The following is a 20463-nucleotide window of genomic DNA, read 5'->3' as shown; positions in this document are numbered from 1 at the left end:
CTCAGTTCTGAGAGATAAGTGTGTGTGAAAGCCGTCCTTCAACTACCTTGTTGGGAACACAAAGTTTCTTTTCAGTTGCCAAATCAATTCCATACATATATATGGGGAGGTTCTAGCTCCAACTCGGTTTGACAGTGAAAACTGCAGGAACTTCAAACTGGCACTAGGAAACAGACTGAGAAAGCAGAGAAAAAGTGTCTCCTGCAACCCGTTCCCTTGGTGCTAGATGAACGAACTTCTCTCCACTTGCTCAGTTCTGAGAGATAAGTGTGTGTGAAAGCCGTCCTTCAACTAGCTTGTTGGGAACACAAAGTTTCTTTTCAGTTGCAAACTCCATTCCATACATATATATGGGGAGGTACTAGCTCCAACTCGGTTTTACAGTGAAAACTGCAGGAACTTCAAACCGGCACTAGGAAACACACTGAGAAAGCAGAGAAAAAGTGTCTCCTGCAACCCGTTCCCTTGGTGCTAGATGAACGAACGTCTCTCCACTTGCTCAGTTCTGAGAGATATGTGTGTGTGAAAGCCGTCCTTCACCTAGCTTGTTGGGAACACAAAGTTTCTTTTCAGTTGCAAACTCCATTCCATACATATATATGGGGAGGTACAAGCTCCAACTCGGTTTTACAGTGATAACTGCAGGAACTTCAAACCGGCACTAGGAAACAGACTGAGAAAGCCGAGAAAACGTGTCTCCTGCAACCCGTTCCCTTGGTGCTGGATGAACGAACGTCTCTCCACTTGCTCAGTTCTGAGAGATAAATGTGTGTGAAAGCCGTCCTTCACCTAGCTTGTTGGGAACACAAAGTTTCTTTTCAGTTGCAAACTCCATACCATACATATATATGGGGAGGTACAAGCTCCAACTCGATTTTACAGTTAAAACTGCAGGAACTTCAAACCGGCACTAGGAAAGAGACTGAGGAAGCAGAGAAAAAGTGTCTCCTGCAACCCCTTCCCTTGGTGCTACATAAAAGAACGTCTCTCCACTTGCTCAGTTCTGAGAGATAAGTGTGTGTGAAAGCCGTCCTTCAACTACCTTGTTGGGAACACAAAGTTTCTTTTCAGTTGCCAAATCAATTCCATACATATATATGGGGAGGTTCTAGCTCCAACTCGGTTTGACAGTGAAAATTGCAGGAACTTCAAACCGGCACTAGGAAACAGACTGAGAAAGCAGAGAAAAAGTGTCTCCTGCAACCCGTTCCCTTGGTGCTAGATGAACGAACTTCTCTCCACTTGCTCAGTTCTGAGAGATAAGTGTGTGTGAAAGCCGTCCTTCAACTAGCTTGTTGGGAACACAAAGTTTCTTTTCAGTTGCAAACTCCATTCCATACATATATATGGGGAGGTACTAGCTCCAACTCGGTTTTACAGTGAAAACTGCAGGAACTTCAAACCGGCACTAGGAAACACACTGAGAAAGCAGAGAAAAAGTGTCTCCTGCAACCCGTTCCCTTGGTGCTAGATGAACGAACGTCTCTCCACTTGCTCAGTTCTGAGAGATAAGTGTGTGTGAAAGCCGTCCTTCACCTAGCTTGTTGGGAACACAAAGTTTCTTTTCAGTTGCCAAGTCCATTCATACATATATAAGGGGAGGTACTAGCTCCAACACGGTTTGACAGTGAAAACTGCAGGAACTTCAAAACGGCACTAGGAAATAGACTGAGAAAGCAGAGAAAAAGTGTCACCTGCAACCCGTTCCCTTGGTGCTAGATGAACGAACGTCTCTCCACTTGCTCAGTTCTGAGAGATAAGTGTGTGTGAAAGCCGTCCTTCACCTAGCTTGTTGGGAACACAAAGTTTCTTTTCAGTTGCAAACTCCATTCCATACATATATATGGGGAGGTACTAGCTCCAACTCGGTTTGACAGTGAAAACTGCAGGAACTTCTAACAGGCACTAGGAAACAGACTGAGAAAGCAGAGAAAATGTGTCTCCTGCAACCCGTTCCCTTGGTGCTACATGAACGAACGTCTCTCCACTTGCTCAGTTCTGAGAGATATGTGTGTGTGAAAGCCGTCCTTCAACTAGCTTGTTGGGAACACAAAGTTTCTTTTCAGTTGCAAACTCCATTCCATACATATATATGGGGAGGTACAAGCTCCAACTCGGTTTTACAGTGATAACTGCAGGAACTTCAAACCGGCACTAGGAAACAGACTGAGAAAGCCGAGAAAACGTGTCTCCTGCAACCCGTTCCCTTGGTGCTGGATGAACGAACGTCTCTCCACTTGCTCAGTTCTGAGAGATAAGTGTGTGTGAAAGCCGTCCTTCACCTAGCTTGTTGGGAACACAAAGTTTCTTTTCAGTTGCAAACTCCATTCCATACATATATATGGGGAGGTACAAGCTCCAACTCGGTTTTACAGTGAAAACTGCACGAACTTCAAACCGGCACTAGGAAACAGACTGAGGAAGCAGAGAAAACGTGTCACCTGCAACCCGTTCCCTTGGTGCTAGATGAACGAACGTCTCTCCACTTGCTCAGTTCTGAGAGATATGTGTGTGTGAAAGCCGTCCTTCAACTAGCTTGTTGGGAACACAAAGTTTCTTTTCAGTTGCAAACTCCATTCCATAAATATATATGGGGAGGTACTAGCTCCAAAACGGTTTAGACAGTGAAAACTGCAGGAACTTCAAAACGGCACTAGGAAATAGACTGAGAAAGCAGAGAAAAAGTGTCACCTGCAACCCGTTCCCTTGGTGCTAGATGAACGAACGTCTCTCCACTTGCTCAGTTCTGAGAGATAAGTGTGTGTGAAAGCCGTCCTTCACCTAGCTTGTTGGGAACACAAAGTTTCTTTTCAGTTGCAAACTCCATTCCATACATATATATGGGGAGGTACTAGCTCCAACACTGATTCACAGTGAAAACTGCAGGAACTTCTAACAGGCACTAGGAAACAGACTGAGAAAGCAGAGAAAAAGTGTCTCCTGCAACCCGTTCCCTTGGTGCTACATGAACGAACGTCTCTCCACTTGCTCAGTTCTGAGAGATAAATGTGTGTGAAAGCCATCCTTCACCTAGCTTGTTGGGAACACAAAGTTCCTTTTCAGTTGCAAACTCCATTCCATACATATATATGGGGAGGTACAAGCTCCAACTCAATTTTACAGTGAAAACTGCAGGAACTTCAAACCGGCACTAGGAAAGAGACTGAGGAAGCAGAGAAAAAGTGTCTCCTGCAACCCCTTCCCTTGGTGCTACATAAAAGAACGTCTCTCCACTTGCTCAGTTCTGAGAGATAAGTGTGTGTGAAAGCCGTCCTTCAACTACCTTGTTGGGAACACAAAGTTTCTTTTCAGTTGCCAAATCAATTCCATACATATATATGGGGAGGTTCTAGCTCCAACTCGGTTTGACAGTGAAAACTGCAGGAACTTCAAACTGGCACTAGGAAACAGACTGAGAAAGCAGAGAAAAAGTGTCTCCTGCAACCCGTTCCCTTGGTGCTAGATGAACGAACTTCTCTCCACTTGCTCAGTTCTGAGAGATAAGTGTGTGTGAAAGCCGTCCTTCAACTAGCTTGTTGGGAACACAAAGTTTCTTTTCAGTTGCAAACTCCATTCCATACATATATATGGGGAGGTAATAGCTCCAACTCGGTTTTACAGTGAAAACTGCAGGAACTTCAAACCGGCACTAGGAAACACACTGAGAAAGCAGAGAAAAAGTGTCTCCTTCAACCCGTTCCCTTGGTGCTAGATGAACGAACGTCTCTCCACTTGCTCAGTTCTGAGAGATAAGTGTGTGTGAAAGCCGTCCTTCACCTTGCTTGTTGGGAACACAAAGTTTCTTTTCAGTTGCCAAGTCCATTCATACATATATAAGGGGAGGTACTAGCTCCAACACGGTTTGACAGTGAAAACTGCAGGAACTTCAAAACGGCACTAGGAAATAGACTGAGAATGCAGAGAAAAAGTGTCACCTGCAACCCGTTCCCTTGGTGCTAGATGAACGAACGTCTCTCCACTTGCTCAGTTCTGAGAGATAAGTGTGTGTGAAAGCCGTCCTTCACCTAGCTTGTTGGGAACACAAAGTTTCTTTTCAGTTGCAAACTCCATTCCATACATATATATGGGGAGGTACTAGCTCCAACTCGGTTTGACAGTGAAAACTTCAGGAACTTCTAACAGGCACTAGGAAACAGACTGAGAAAGCAGAGAAAATGTGTCTCCTGCAACCCGTTCCCTTGGTGCTACATGAACAAACGTCTCTCCACTTGCTCAGTTCTGAGAGATAAATGTGTGTGAAAGCCGTCCTTCACCTAGCTTGTTGGGAACACAAAGTTTCTTTTCAGTTGCAAACTCCATTCCATACATATATATGGGGAGGTACTAGCTCCAACTCGGTTTTACAGTGAAAACTGCAGGAACTTCAAACCGGCACTAGGAAACAGACTGAGAAAGCAGAGAAAAAGTGTCTCCTGCTACCCGTTCCCTTGGTGCTAGATGAACGAACGTCTCTCCACTTGCTCAGTTCTGAGAGATAAGTGCGTGTGAAAGCCGTCCTTCACCTAGCTTGTTGGGAACACAAAGTTTGTTTTCAGTTGCAAACTCCATTCCATACATATATATGGGGAGGAACTAGCTCCAACTCGTTTTGACAGTGAAAACTGCAGGAACTTCAAACCGGCACTAGGAAACAGATTGAGAAAGCAGAGAAAAAGTGTCTCCTGCAACCCGTTCCCTTGGTGCTAGATGAACGAACGTCTCTCCACTTGCTCAGTTCTGAGAGATAAGTGTGTGTGAAAGCCGTCCTTCACCTAGCTTGTTGGGAACACAAAGTTTCTTTTCAGTTGCAAACTCCATTCCATACATATATATGGGGAGGTACTAGCTCCAACTCGGTTTGACAGTGAAAACTGCAGGAACTTCAAACAGGCACTAGGAAACAGACTGAGAAAGCAGAGAAAAAGTGTCCCCTGCAACCCGTTCCCTTGGTGCTAGATGAACGAACGTCTCTCCACTTGCTCAGTTCTGAGAGATAAGTGTGTGTGAAAGCCGTCCTTCACCTAGCTTGTTGGGAACACAAAGATTCTTTTCAGTTGCAAACTCCATTCCATACATATATATGGGGAGGTACTAGCTCCAACTCGGTTTTACAGTGAAAACTGCAGGAACTTCAAACCGGCACTAGGAAACAGACTGAGAAAGCAGAGAAAAAGTGTCTCCTGCAACCCGTTCCCTTGGTGCTAGATGAACGAACTTCTCTCCACTTGCTCAGTTCTGAGAGATAAGTGTGTGTGAAAGCCGTCCTTCAACTAGCTTGTTGGGAACACAAAGTTTCTTTTCAGTTGCAAACTCCATTCCATACATATATATGGGGAGGTACTAGCTCCAACTCGGTTTTACAGTGAAAACTGCAGGAACTTCAAACCGGCACTAGGAAACACACTGAGAAAGCAGAGAAAAAGTGTCTCCTGCAACCCGTTCCCTTGGTGCTAGATGAACGAACGTCTCTCCACTTGCTCAGTTCTGAGAGATAAGTGTGTGTGAAAGCCGTCCTTCACCTAGCTTGTTGGGAACACAAAGTTTCTTTTCAGTTGCAAACTCCATTCCATACATATATATTGGGAGGTACTAGCTCCAACTCGGTTTTACAGTGAAAACTGCAGGAACTTCAAACCGGCAGTAGGAAACAGACTGAGAAAACAGAGAAAAAGTGTCTCCTGCAACCCGTTCCCTTGGTGCTAGATGAACGAACGTCTCTCCACTTGCTCAGTTCTGAGAGATAAGTGTGTGTGAAAGCCGTCCTTCACCTAGCTTGTTGGGAACACAAAGTTTCTTTTCAGTTGCAAACTCCATTCCATACATATATATGGGGAGGTACTAGCTCCAACTCGGTTTTACAGTGAAAACTGCAGGAACTTCAAACCGGCACTAGGAAACAGACTGAGAAAGCAGAGAAAAAGTGTCTCCTGCAACCCGTTCCCTTGGTGCTAGATGAACGAACGTCTCTCCACTTGCTCAGTTCTGAGAGATAAGTGTGTGTGAAAGCCGTCCTTCACCTAGCTTGTTGGGAACACAAAGATTCTTTTCAGTTGCAAACTCCATTCCATACATATATATTGGGAGGTACTAGCTCCAACTCGGTTTTACAGTGAAAACTGCAGGAACTTCAAACCGGCACTAGGAAACAGACTGAGAAAGCAGAGAAAAAGTGTCTCCTGCAACCCGTTCCCTTGGTGCTAGATGAACGAACGTCTCTCCACTTGCTCAGTTCTGAGAGATAAGTGTGTGTGAAAGACGCCCTTCACCTAGCTTGTTGGGAACACAAAGTTTCTTTTCAGTTGCAAACTCCATTCCATACATATATATGGGGAGGTACTAGCTCCAACTCGGTTTGACAGTGAAAACTGCAGGAACTTCAAACCGGCACTAGGAAACAGACTGAGAAAGCGGAGAAAAAGTGTCTCCTTCTATCCGTTCCCTTGGTGCTAGATGAAAGAACGTCTCTCAACTTGCTCAGTTCTGAGAGATAATTGTGTGTGAAAGCCGTCCTTCACCTAGCTTGTTGGGAACACAAAGTTTCTTTTCAGTTGCAAAATCCATTCCATACGTATATATTGGGAGGTACTAGCTCCAACTCGGTTTTACAGTGAAAACTGCAGGAACTTCAAACCGGCACTAGGAAACAGACTGAGAAAGCAGAGAAAAAGTGTCTCCTGCAACCCGTTCCCTTGGTGCTAGATGAACGAACGTCTCTCCACTTGCTCAGTTCTGAGAGATAAGTGTGTGTGAAAGCCGCCCTTCACCTAGCTTGTTGGGAACACAAAGTTTCTTTTCAGTTGCAAACTCCATTCCATACATATATATGGGGAGGTACTAGCTCCAACTCGGTTTGACAGTGAAAACTGCAGGAACTTCAAACCGGCACTAGGAAACAGACTGAGAAAGCAGAGAAATAGTGTCTCCTTCAACCCGTTCCCTTGGTCCTAGATGAAAGAACGTCTCTCAACTTGCTCAGTTCTGAGAGATAAGTGTGTGTGAAAGCCGTCCTTCACCTAGATTGTTGGGAACACAAAGTTTCTTTTCAGTTGCAAACTCCATTCCATACATATATATGGGGAGGTTCTAGCTCCAACTCGGTTTTACAGTGAAAACTGCAGGAACTTCAACCCGGCACTAGGAAACAGACTGAGAAAGCAGAGAAAAAGTGTCTCCTGCAACCCGTTCCCTTGGTGCTAGATGAACAAACGTCTCTCCACTTGCTCAGTTCTGAGAGATAAGTGTGTGTGAAAGCCGTCCTTCACCTAGCTTGTTGGGAACACAAAGTTTCTTTTCAGTTGCAAACTCCTTTCCATACATATATAAGGGGAGGTACTAGCTCCAACTCGGTTTTACAGTGAAAACTGCAGGAAATTCAACCCGGCACTAGGAAACAGACTGAGAAAGCAGAGAAAAAGTGTTTCCTGCAACCCGTTCCCTTGGTGCTAGATGAACGAACGTCTCTCCACTTGCTCAGTTCTGAGAGTTAAGTGTGTGTGAAAGCCGTCCTTCACATAGCTTGTTGGGAACACAAAGTTTCTTTTCAGTTGCAAACCCCATTCCATACATATATATGGGGAGGTACTAGCTCCAACTCGGTTTTACAGTGAAAACTGCAGGAACTTCAAACCGGCACTAGGAAACAGACTGAGAAAGCAGAGAAAAAGTGTCTACTGCAACCCGTTCCCTTGGTGCTAGATGAACGAACGTCTCTCCACTTGCTCAGTTCTGAGAGATAAGTGTGTGTGAAAGCCGTCCTTCACCTAGCTTGTTGGGAACACAAAGTTTCTTTTCAGTTGCAAACTCCATTCCATACATTTATATGGGGAGGTACTAGCTCCAACTCGGTTTTACAGTGAAAACTGCAGGAACCTCAAACAGGCACTAGGAAACAGACAGAGAAAGCAGAGAAAAAGTGTCTCCTGCAACCCGTTCCCTTGGTGCTAGATGAACGAACGTCTCTCCACTTGCTCAGTTCTGAGAGATAAGTGTGTGTGAAAGCCGTCCTTCACCTAGCTTGTTGGGAACACAAAGTTTCTTTTCAGTTGCAAACTCCATTCCATACATATATATGGGGAGGTACTAGCTCCAACTCGGTTTTACAGTGAAAACTGCAGGAACTTCAAACCGGCACTACGAAACAGACTGAGAAAGCAGAGAAAAAGTGTCTCCTGCAACCCGTTCCCTTGGTGCTGGATGAACGAACGTCTCTCCACTTGCTCAGTTCTGAGAGATAAGTGTGTGTGAAAGCCGTCCTTCACCTAGCTTGTTGGGAACACAAAGTTTCTTTTCAGTTGCAAACTCCATTCCATACATATATATGGGGAGATACTAGCTGCAACTCGGTTTTACAGTGAAAACTGCAGGAACTTCAAACCGGCACTAGGAAACAGACTGAGAAAGCAGAGAAAAAGTGTCTCCTGCAACCCGTTCCCTTGGTGCTAGATGAACGAACGTCTCTCCACTTGCTCAGTTCTGAGAGATAAGTGTGTGTGAAAGCCGTCCTTCACCTAGCTTGTTGGGAACACAAAGTTTCTTTTCAGTTGCAAACTCCATTCCATACATATATATGGGGAGGTACTAGCTCCAACTCGATTTTACAGTGAAAACTGCAGGAACTTCAAACCGGCACTAGGAAACAGACTGAGAAAGCAGAGAAAAAGTGTCTCCTGCAACCCGTTCCCTTGGTGCTAGATGAACGAACGTCTCTCCACTTGCTCAGTTCTGAGAGATAAGTGTGTGTGAAAGCCGTCCTTCACCTAGCTTGTTGGGAACACAAAGATTCTTTTCAGTTGCAAACTCCATTCCATACATATATATTGGGAGGTACTAGCTCCAACTCGGTTTTACAGTGAAAACTGCAGGAACCTCAAACCGGCACTAGGAAACAGAATGAGAAAGCAGAGAAAAAGTGTCTCCTGCAACCCGTTCCCTTGGTGCTAGATGAACGAACGTCTCTCCACTTGCTCAGTTCTGAGAGATAAGTGTGTGTGAAAGCCGTCCTTCACCTAGCTTGTTGGGAACACAAAGATTCTTTTCAGTTGCAAACTCCATTCCATACATATATATTGGGAGGTACTAGCTCCAACTCGGTTTTACAGTGAAAACTGCAGGAACTTCAAACCGGCACTAGGAAACAGACTGAGAAAGCAGAGAAAAAGTGTCTCCTGCAACCCGTTCCCTTGGTGCTAGATGAACGAACGTCTCTCCACTTGCTCAGTTCTGAGAGATAAGTGTGTGTGAAAGCCGTCCTTCACCTAGCTTGTTGGGAACACAAAGTTTCTTTTCAGTTGCAAACTCCATTCCATATATATATATTGGGAGGTACTAGCTCCAACTCGGTTTTACAGTGAAAACTGCAGGAACTTCAAACCGGCACTAGGAAACAGACTGAGAAAGCAGAGAAAAAGTGTCTCCTGCAAACCGTTCCCTTGCTGCTAGATGAACGAACGTCTCTCCACTTGCTCAGTTCTGAGAGATAAGTGTGTGTGAAAGCCGTCCTTCACCTAGCTTGTTGGGAACACAAAGTTTCTTTTCAGTTGCAAACTCCATTCCATAAGTTTATATGGGGAGGTACTAGCTCCAACTCCGTTTGACAGTGAAAACTGCAGGAACTTCAAACCGGCACTAGGAAACAGATTGAGAAAGCAGAGAAAAAGTGTCTCCTGCAACCCGTTCCCTTGGTGCTAGATGAACGAACGTCTCTCCACTTGCTCTGTTCTGAGAGATAAGTGTGTGTGAAAGCCATCCTTCACCTAGCTTGTTGGGAACACAAAGTTTCTTTTCAGTTGCAAACTCCATTCCATACATATATAAGGGGAGGTACTAGCTCCAACTCCGTTTGACAGTGAAAACTGCACGAACTTCAAACCGGCACTAGGAAACAGACTGAGAAAGCTGAGAAAAAGTGTCTCCTGCAACCCGTTCCCTTGGTGCTAGATGAACGAACGTCTCTCCATTTCTCAGTTCTGAGAGATAGGAGTGTGTGAAAGCCGTCCTTCACCTAGCTTGTTGGGAACAAAAAGTTTCTTTTCAGTTGCAAACTCCATTCCATACATATATATGGGGAGGTACTAGCTCCAACTCAGTTTTACAGTGAAAACTGCAGGAACATCAAACCGGCACTAGGAAACAGACTGAGAAAGCAGAGAAAAATTGTCTCCTGCAACCCGTTCCCTTGGTGCTAGATGAACGAACGTCTCTCCACTTGCTCAGTTCTGAGAGATAAGTGTGTGTGAAAGCCGTCCTTCACCTAGCTTGTTGGGAACACAAAGTTTCTTTTCAGTTGCAAACTCCATTCCATACATATATATGGGGAGGTACTAGCTCCAACTCGGTTTGACAATGAAAACTGCAGGAACTTCCAACCGGCACTAGGAAACAGACTGAGAAAGCAGAGAAAAAGTGTCTCCTGCAACCCGTTCCCTTGGTGCTGGATGAACGAACGTCTCTCCACTTGCTCAGTTCTGAGAGATAAGTGTGTGTGAAAGCCGTCCTTCACCTAGCTTGTTGGGAACACAAAGTTTCTTTTCAGTTGCAAACTCCTTTCCATACATATATAAGGGGAGGTACTAGCTCCAACTCGGTTTTACAGTGAAAACTGCAGGAACTTCAAACCGGCACTAGGAAACAGACTGAGAAAGCAGAGAAAAAGTGTCTCCTGCAACCCGTTCCCTTGGTGCTAGATGAACAAACGTCTCTCCACTTGCTCAGTTCTGAGAGATAAGTGTGTGTGAAAGCCGTCCTTCACCTAGCTTGTTGGGAACACAAAGTTTCTTTTCAGTTGTAAACTCCATTCCATACATATATATGGGGAGATACTAGCTCCAACTCGGTTTTACAGTGAAAACTGCAGGAACTTCAAACCGGCACTAGGAAACAGACTGAGAAAGCAGAGAAAAAGTGACTCCTGCAACCCGTTCCCTTGGTGCTAGATGAACGAACGTCTCTCCACTTGCTCAGTTCTGAGAGATAAGTGTGTGTGAAAGCCGTCCTTCACCTAGCTTGTTGGGAACACAAAGTTTCTTTTCAGTTGCAAACTCCATTCCATACATATATATGGGGAGGTACTAGCTCCAACTCGGTTTTACAGTGAAAACTGCAGGAACTTCAAACTGGCACTAGGAAACAGACTGAGAAAGCAGAGAAAAAGTGTCTACTGCAACCCGTTCCCTTGGTGCTGGATGAACGAACGTCTCTCCACTTGTTCAGTTCTGAGAGATAAGTGTGTGTGAAAGCCGTCCTTCACCTAGCTTGTTGGGAACACAAAGTTTCTTTTCAGTTGCAAACTCCATTCCATACATATATATGGGGAGGTACTAGCTCCAACTCGGTTTTACAGTGAAAACTGCAGGAACTTCAAACCGGCACTAGGAAACAGACTGAGAAAGCAGAGAAAAAGTGTCTCCTGCAAACCGTTCCCTTGCTGCTAGATGAACGAACGTCTCTCCACTTGCTCAGTTCTGAGAGATAAGTGTGTGTGAAAGCCGTCCTTCACCTAGCTTGTTGGGAACACAAAGTTTCTTTTCAGTTGCAAACTCCATTCCATAAGTTTATATGGGGAGGTACTAGCTCCAACTCCGTTTGACAGTGAAAACTGCAGGAACTTCAAACCGGCACTAGGAAACAGATTGAGAAAGCAGAGAAAAAGTGTCTCCTGCAACCCGTTCCCTTGGTGCTAGATGAACGAACGTCTCTCCACTTGCTCTGTTCTGAGAGATAAGTGTGTGTGAAAGCCATCCTTCACCTAGCTTGTTGGGAACACAAAGTTTCTTTTCAGTTGCAAACTCCATTCCATACATATATAAGGGGAGGTACTAGCTCCAACTCCGTTTGACAGTGAAAACTGCACGAACTTCAAACCGGCACTAGGAAACAGACTGAGAAAGCTGAGAAAAAGTGTCTCCTGCAACCCGTTCCCTTGGTGCTAGATGAACGAACGTCTCTCCATTTCTCAGTTCTGAGAGACAGGAATGTGTGAAAGCCGTCCTTCACCTAGCTTGTTGGGAACAAAAAGTTTCTTTTCAGTTGCAAACTCCATTCCATACATATATATGGGGAGGTACTAGCTCCAACTCAGTTTTACAGTGAAAACTGCAGGAACATCAAACCGGCACTAGGAAACAGACTGAGAAAGCAGAGAAAAATTGTCTCCTGCAACCCGTTCCCTTGGTGCTAGATGAACGAACGTCTCTCCACTTGCTCAGTTCTGAGAGATAAGTGTGTGTGAAAGCCGTCCTTCACCTAGCTTGTTGGGAACACAAAGTTTCTTTTCAGTTGCAAACTCCATTCCATACATATATATGGGGAGGTACTAGCTCCAACTCGGTTTGACAATGAAAACTGCAGGAACTTCCAACCGGCACTAGGAAACAGACTGAGAAAGCAGAGAAAAAGTGTCTCCTGCAACCCGTTCCCTTGGTGCTGGATGAACGAACGTCTCTCCACTTGCTCAGTTCTGAGAGATAAGTGTGTGTGAAAGCCGTCCTTCACCTAGCTTGTTGGGAACACAAAGTTTCTTTTCAGTTGCAAACTCCTTTCCATACATATATAAGGGGAGGTACTAGCTCCAACTCGGTTTTACAGTGAAAACTGCAGGAACTTCAAACCGGCACTAGGAAACAGACTGAGAAAGCAGAGAAAAAGTGTCTCCTGCAACCCGTTCCCTTGGTGCTAGATGAACAAACGTCTCTCCACTTGCTCAGTTCTGAGAGATAAGTGTGTGTGAAAGCCGTCCTTCACCTAGCTTGTTGGGAACACAAAGTTTCTTTTCAGTTGTAAACTCCATTCCATACATATATATGGGGAGATACTAGCTCCAACTCGGTTTTACAGTGAAAACTGCAGGAACTTCAAACCGGCACTAGGAAACAGACTGAGAAAGCAGAGAAAAAGTGACTCCTGCAACCCGTTCCCTTGGTGCTAGATGAACGAACGTCTCTCCACTTGCTCAGTTCTGAGAGATAAGTGTGTGTGAAAGCCGTCCTTCACCTAGCTTGTTGGGAACACAAAGTTTCTTTTCAGTTGCAAACTCCATTCCATACATATATATGGGGAGGTACTAGCTCCAACTCGGTTTGACAATGAAAACTGCAGGAACTTCAAACTGGCACTAGGAAACAGACTGAGAAAGCAGAGAAAAAGTGTCTACTGCAACCCGTTCCCTTGGTGCTGGATGAACGAACGTCTCTCCACTTGTTCAGTTCTGAGAGATAAGTGTGTGTGAAAGCCGTCCTTCACCTAGCTTGTTGGGAACACAAAGTTTCTTTTCAGTTGCAAACTCCATTCCATACATATATATGGGGAGGTACTAGCTCCAACTCGGTTTTACAGTGAAAACTGCAGGAACTTCAAACCGGCACTAGGAAACAGACTGAGAAAGCAGAGAAAAAGTGTCTCCTGCAACCCGTTCCCTTGGTGCTAGATGAACGAACGAATCTCCACTTGCTCAGTTCTGAGAGATAAGTGTGTGTGAAAGCCGTCCTTCACCTAGCTTGTTGGGAACACAAAGTTTCTTTTCAGTTGCAAACTCCATTCCATACATATATATGGGGAGGTACTAACTCCAACTCGGTTTTACAGTGAAAACTGCAGGATCTTCAACCCGCCACTAGGAAACAGACTGAGAAAGCAGAGAAAAAGTGTCTCCTGCAACCCGTTCCCTTGGTTCTAGATGAACGAACGTCTCTCCACTTGCTCAGTTCTGAGAGATAAGTGTGTGTGAAAGCCGTCCTTCACCTAGCTTGTTGGGAACACAAAGTTTCTTTTCAGTTGCATTCTCCATTCCATACATATATATGGGGAGGTACTAGCTCCAACTCGGTTTTACAGTGAAAACTGCAGGAACTTCAAACCGGCACTAGGAAACAGACTGAGAAAGCAGAGAAAAAGTGTCTCCTGCAACCCGTTCCCTTGGTGCTAGATGAACGAACGTCTCTCCACTTGCTCAGTTCTGAGAGATAAGTGTGTGTGAAAGCCGTCCTTCACCTAGCTTGTTGGGAACACAAAGTTTCTTTTCAGTTGCAAACTCCATTCCATACATATATATGGGGAGGTACTAGCTACAACTCGGTTTGACAGTGAAAACTGCAGGAACTTCAAACCGGCACTAGGAAACAGACTGAGAAAACAGAGAAAAAGTGTCTCCTGCAACCCGTTCCCTTGGTGCTAGATGAACGAACGTCTCTCCACTTGCTCAGTTCTGAGAAATAAGTGTGTGTGAAAGCCGTCCTTCACCTAGCTTGTTGGGAACACAAAGTTTCTTTTCAGTTGCAAACTCCATTCCATACATATATATTGGGAGGTACTAGCTCCAACTCGGTTTTACTGTGAAAACTGCAGGAACTTCAAATCGGCACTAGGAAACAGACTGAGAAAGCAGAGAAAAAGTGTCTCCTGCAACCCGTTCCCTTGGTGCTAGATGAACGAACGTCTCTCCACTTGCTCAGTTCTGAGAGATAAGTGTGTGTGAATGACGCCCTTCACCTAGCTTGTTGGGAACACAAAGTTTCTTTTCAGTTGCAAACTCCTTTCCATACATATATAAAGGGAGGTACTAGCTCCAACTCGTTTTTACAGTGAAAACTGCAGGAACTTCAAACCGGCACTAGGAAACAGACTGAGAAAGCAGAGAAAAAGTGTCTCCTGCAACCCGTTCCCTTGGTGCTAGATGAACGAACGTCTCTCCACTTGCTCAGTTCTGAGAGATAAGTGTGTGTGAAAGCCGTCCTTCACCTAGCTTGTTGGGAACACAAAGTTTCTTTTCAGTTGCAAACTCCATTCCATACATATATATGGGGAGGTACTAGCTCCAACTCGGTTTTACAGTGAAAACTGCAGGAACTTCAAACCGGCACTAGGAAACAGACTGAGAAAGCAGAGAAAAAGTGTCTCCTGCAACCCGTTCCCTTGCTGCTAGATGAACGAACGAATCTCCACTTGCTCAGTTCTGAGAGATAAGTGTGTGTGAAAGCCGTCCTTCACCTAGCTTGTTGGGAACACAAAGTTTCTTTTCAGTTGCAAACTCCATTCCATACATATATATGGGGAGGTAATAGCTCCAACTCGGTTTTATAGTGAAAACTGCAGGAACTTCAACCCGGCACTAGGAAACAGACTGAGAAAGCAGAGAAAAAGTGTCTCCTGCAACCCGTTCCCTTGGTGCTAGATGAACGAACGTCTCTCCACTTGCTCAGTTCTGAGAGATAAGTGTGTGTGAAAGCCGTCCTTCACCTAGCTTGTTGGGAACACAAAGTTTCTTTTCAGTTGCATTCTCCATTCCATACATATATATGGGTAGGTACTAGCTCCAACTCGGTTTTACAGTGAAAACTGCAGGAACTTCAAACCGGCACTAGGAAACAGACTGAGAAAGCAGAGAAAAAGTGTCTCCTGCAACCCGTTCCCTTGGTGCTAGATGAACGAACGTCTCTCCATTTCTCAGTTCTGAGAGATAGGAGTGTGTGAAAGCCGTCCTTCACCTAGCTTGTTGGGAACAAAAAGTTTCTTTTCAGTTGCAAACTCCATTCCATACATATATATGGGGAGGTACTAGCTCCATCTCGGTTTTACAGTGAAAACTGCAGGAACTTCAAACCGGCACTAGGAAACAGACTGAGAAAGCAGAGAAAAAGTGTCTCCTGCAACCCGTTCTTTTTGTGCTAGATGAACGAACGTCTCTCCACTTGCTCAGTTCTGAGAGATAAGTGTGTGTGAAAGCCGTCCTTCACCTAGCTTGTTGGGAACACAAAGATTCTTTTCAGTTGCAAACTCCATTCCATACGTTTATATGGGGAGGTACTAGCTCCAACTCCGTTTGACAGTGAAAACTGCAGGAACTTCAAACCGGCACTAGGAAACAGATTGAGAAAGCAGAGAAAAAGTGTCTCCTGCAACCCGTTCCCTTGGTGCTAGATGAACGAACGTCTCTCCACTTGCTCTGTTCTGAGAGATAAGTGTGTGTGAAAGCCATCCTTTACCTAGCTTATTGGGAACACAAAGTTTCTTTTCAGTTGCAAACTCCATTCCATACATATATAAGGGGAGGTACTAGCTCCAACTCCGTTTGACAGTGAAAACTGCACGAACTTCAAACCGGCACTAGGAAACAGACTGAGAAAGCAGAGAAAAAGTGACTCCTGCAACCCGTTCCCTTGGTGCTAGATGAACGAACGTCTCTCCACTTGCTCAGTTCTGAGAGATAAGTGTGTGTGAAAGCCGTCCTTCACCTAGCTTGTTGGGAACACAAAGTTTCTTATCAGTTGCAAACTCCATTCCATACATATATATGGGGAGGTACAAGCTCCAACTCGGTTTGACAGTGAAAACTGCAGGAACTTCCAACCGGCACTAGGAAACAGACTGAGAAAGCAGAGAATAAGTGTCTACTGCAACCCGTTCCCTTGGTGCTGGATGAATGAACGTCTCTCCACTTGCTCAGTTCTGAGAGATAAGTGTGTGTGAAAGCCGTCCTTCACCTAGCTTGTTGGGAACACAAAGTTTCTTTTCAGTTGCAAACTCCTTTCCATACATATATAAAGGGAGGTACTAGCTCCAACTCGGTTTTACAGTGAAAACTGCAGGAACTTCAAACCGGCACTAGGAAACAGACTGAGAAAGCAGAGAAAAAGTGTCTCCTGCAACCCGTTCCCTTGGTGCTAGATGAACGAACGTCTCTCCACTTGCTCAGTTCTGAGAGATAAGTGTGTGTGAAAGCCGTCCTTCACCTAGCTTGTTGGGAACACAAAGTTTCTTTTCAGTTGCAAACTCCATTCCATACATATATATGGGGAGGTACTAGCTCCAACTCGGTTTTACAGTGAAAACTGCAGGAACTTCAAACCGGCACTAGGAAACAGACTGAGAAAGCAGAGAAAAAGTGTCTCCTGCAACCCGTTCCCTTGGTGCTAGATGAACGAACGAATCTCCACTTGCTCAGTTCTGAGAGATAAGTGTGTGTGAAAGCCGTCCTTCACCTAGCTTGTTGGGAACACAAAGTTTCTTTTCAGTTGCAAACTCCATTCCATACATATATATGGGGAGGTACTAGCTCCAACTCGGTTTTACAGTGAAAACTGCAGGAACTTCAACCCGGCACTAGGAAACAGACTGAGAAAGCAGGGAAAAAGTGTCTCCTGCAACCCGTTCCCTTGGTGCTAGATGAACGAACGTCTCTCCACTTGCTCAGTTCTGAGAGATAAGTGTGTGTGAAAGCCGTCCTTCACCTAGCTTGTTGGGAACACAAAGTTTCTTTTCAGTTGCATTCTCCATTCCATACATATATATGGGGAGGTACTAGCTCCAACTCGGTTTTACAGTGAAAACTGCAGGAACTTCAAACCGGCACTAGGAAACAGACTGAGAAAGCAGAGAAAAAGTGTCTCCTGCAACCCGTTCCCTTGGTGCTAGATGAACGAACTTCTCTCCACTTGCTCAGTTCTGAGAGATAAGTGTGTGTGAAAGCCGTCCTTCACCTAGCTTGTTGGGAACACAAAGTTTCTTTTCAGTTGCAAACTACATTCCATACATATATATGGGGAGGTACTAGCTCCAACTCGGTTTTACAGTGAAAACTGCAGGAAATTCAACCCGGCACTAGGAAACAGACTGAGAAAGCAGAGAAAAAGTGTCTCCTGCAACCCGTTCCCTTGGTGCTAGATGAACGAAAGTCTCTCCACTTGCTCAGTTCTGAGAAATAAGTGTGTGTGAAAGCCGTCCTTCACCTAGCTTGTTGGGAACACAAAGTTTCTTTTCAGTTGCAAACTCCATTCCATACATATATATTGGGAGGTACTAGCTCCAACTCGGTTTTACAGTGAAAACTGCAGGAACTTCAAACCGGCACTAGGAAACAGACTGAGAAAGCAGAGAAAAAGTGTCTCCTGCAACCCGTTCCCTTGGTGCTAGATGAACGAACGTCTCTCCACTTGCTCAGTTCTGAGAGATAAGTTTGTGTGAAAGCCGTCCTTCACCTAGCTTGTTGGGAACACAAAGTTTCTTTTCAGTTGCAAACTCCATTCCATACATATATATGGGGAGGTACTAGCTCCAACTCGGTTTTACAGTGAAAACTGCAGGAACTTCAAACCGGCACTAGGAAACAGACTGAGAAAGCAGAGAAAAAGTGTCTCCTGCAACCCGTTCCCTTGGTGCTAGATGAACGAACGTCTCTCCACTTGCTCAGTTCTGAGAGATAAGTGTGTGTGAAAGCCGTCCTTCACCTAGCTTGTTGGGAACACAAAGATTCTTTTCAGTTGCAAACTCCATTCCATACATATATATTGGGAGGTACTAGCTCCAACTCGGTTTTACAGTGAAAACTGCAGGAACTTCAAACCGGCACTAGGAAACAGACTGAGAAAGCAGAGAAAAAGTGTCTCCTGCAACCCGTTCCCTTGGTGCTAGATGAACGAACGTCTCTCCACTTCCTCAGTTCTGAGAGATAAGTGTGTGTGAAAGCCGTCCTTCACCTAGCTTGTTGGGAACACAAAGTTTCTTTTCAGTTGCAAACTCCATTCCATACATATATATGGGGAGGTACTAGCTCCAACTCGGTTTTACAGTGAAAACTGCAGGAACTTCAAACCGGCACTAGGAAACAGACTGAGAAAGCAGAGAAAAAGTGTCTCCTGCAACCCGTTCCCTTGGTGCTAGATGAACGAACGTCTCTCCACTTGCTCAGTTCTGAGTGATAAGTGTGTGTGAAAGCCGTCCTTCACCTAGCTTGTTGGGAACACAAAGTTTCTTTTCAGTTGCAAACTCCATTCCATACATATATATGGGGAGGTACTAGCTCCAACTCGGTTTTACAGTGAAAACTGCAGGAACTTCAAACCGGCACTAGGAAACAGACTGAGAAAGCAGAGAAAAAGTGTCTCCTGCAACCCGTTCCCTTGGTGCTAGATGAACGAACGAATCTCCACTTGCTCAGTTCTGAGAGATAAGTGTGTGTGAAAGCCGTCCTTCACCTAGCTTGTTGGGAACACAAAGTTTCTTTTCAGTTGCAAACTCCATTCCATACATATATATGGGGAGGTACTAGCTCCAACTCGGTTTTACAGTGAAAACTGCAGGAACTTCAACCCGGCACTAGGAAACAGACTGAGAAAGCAGGGAAAAAGTGTCTCCTGCAACCCGTTCCCTTGGTGCTAGATGAACGAACGTCTCTCCACTTGCTCAGTTCTGAGAGATAAGTGTGTGTGAAAGCCGTCCTTCACCTAGCTTGTTGGGAACACAAAGTTTCTTTTCAGTTGCATTCTCCATTCCATACATATATATGGGGAGGTACTAGCTCCAACTCGGTTTTACAGTGAAAACTGCAGGAACTTCAAACCGGCACTAGGAAACAGACTGAGAAAGCAGAGAAAAAGTGTCTCCTGCAACCCGTTCCCTTGGTGCTAGATGAACGAACGTCTCTCCACTTGCTCAGTTCTGAGAGATAAGTGTGTGTGAAAGCCGTCCTTCACCTAGCTTGTTGGGAACACAAAGTTTCTTTTCAGTTGCAAACTACATTCCATACATATATATGGGGAGGTACTAGCTCCAACTCGGTTTTACAGTGAAAACTGCAGGAAATTCAACACGGCACTAGGAAACAGACTGAGAAAGCAGAGAAAAAGTGTCTCCTGCAACCCGTTCCCTTGGTGCTAGATGAACGAAAGTCTCTCCACTTGCTCAGTTCTGAGAAATAAGTGTGTGTGAAAGCCGTCCTTCACCTAGCTTGTTGGGAACACAAAGTTTCTTTTCAGTTGCAAACTCCATTCCATACATATATATTGGGAGGTACTAGCTCCAACTCGGTTTTACAGTGAAAACTGCAGGAACTTCAAACCGGCACTAGGAAACAGACTGAGAAAGCAGAGAAAAAGTGTCTCCTGCAACCCGTTCCCTTGGTGCTAGATGAACGAACGTCTCTCCACTTGCTCAGTTCTGAGAGATAAGTGTGTGTGAAAGCCGTCCTTCACCTAGCTTGTTGGGAACACAAAGTTTCTTTTCAGTTGCAAACTCCATTCCATACATATATAAGGGGAGGTACTAGCTCCAACTCGGTTTTACAGTGAAAACTGCAGGAACTTCAAACCGGCACTAGGAAACAGACTGAGAAAGCAGAGAAAAAGTGACTCCTGCAACCCGTTCCCTTGGTGCTAGATGAACGAACGTCTCTCCACTTCCTCAGTTCTGAGAGATAAGTGTGTGTGAAAGCCGTCCTTCACCTAGCTTGTTGGGAACACAAAGTTTCTTTTCAGTTGCAAACTCCATTCCATACATATATATGGGGAGGTACTAGCTCCAACTCGGTTTTACAGTGAAAACTGCAGGAACTTCAAACCGGCACTAGGAAACAGACTGAGAAAGCAGAGAAAAAGTGTCTCCTGCAACCCGTTCCCTTGGTGCTAGATGAACGAACGTCTCTCCACTTGCTCAGTTCTGAGAGATAAGTGTGTGTGAAAGCCGCCCTTCACCTAGCTT

Source organism: Camelus dromedarius, chromosome 1 (genome assembly GCF_036321535.1).
Source record: "Camelus dromedarius isolate mCamDro1 chromosome 1, mCamDro1.pat, whole genome shotgun sequence".
NCBI lineage: Eukaryota > Metazoa > Chordata > Mammalia > Artiodactyla > Camelidae > Camelus > Camelus dromedarius.
The sequence above is the reverse complement of the archived record's forward strand: the minus strand, read 5'-3'. Positions refer to the sequence as shown.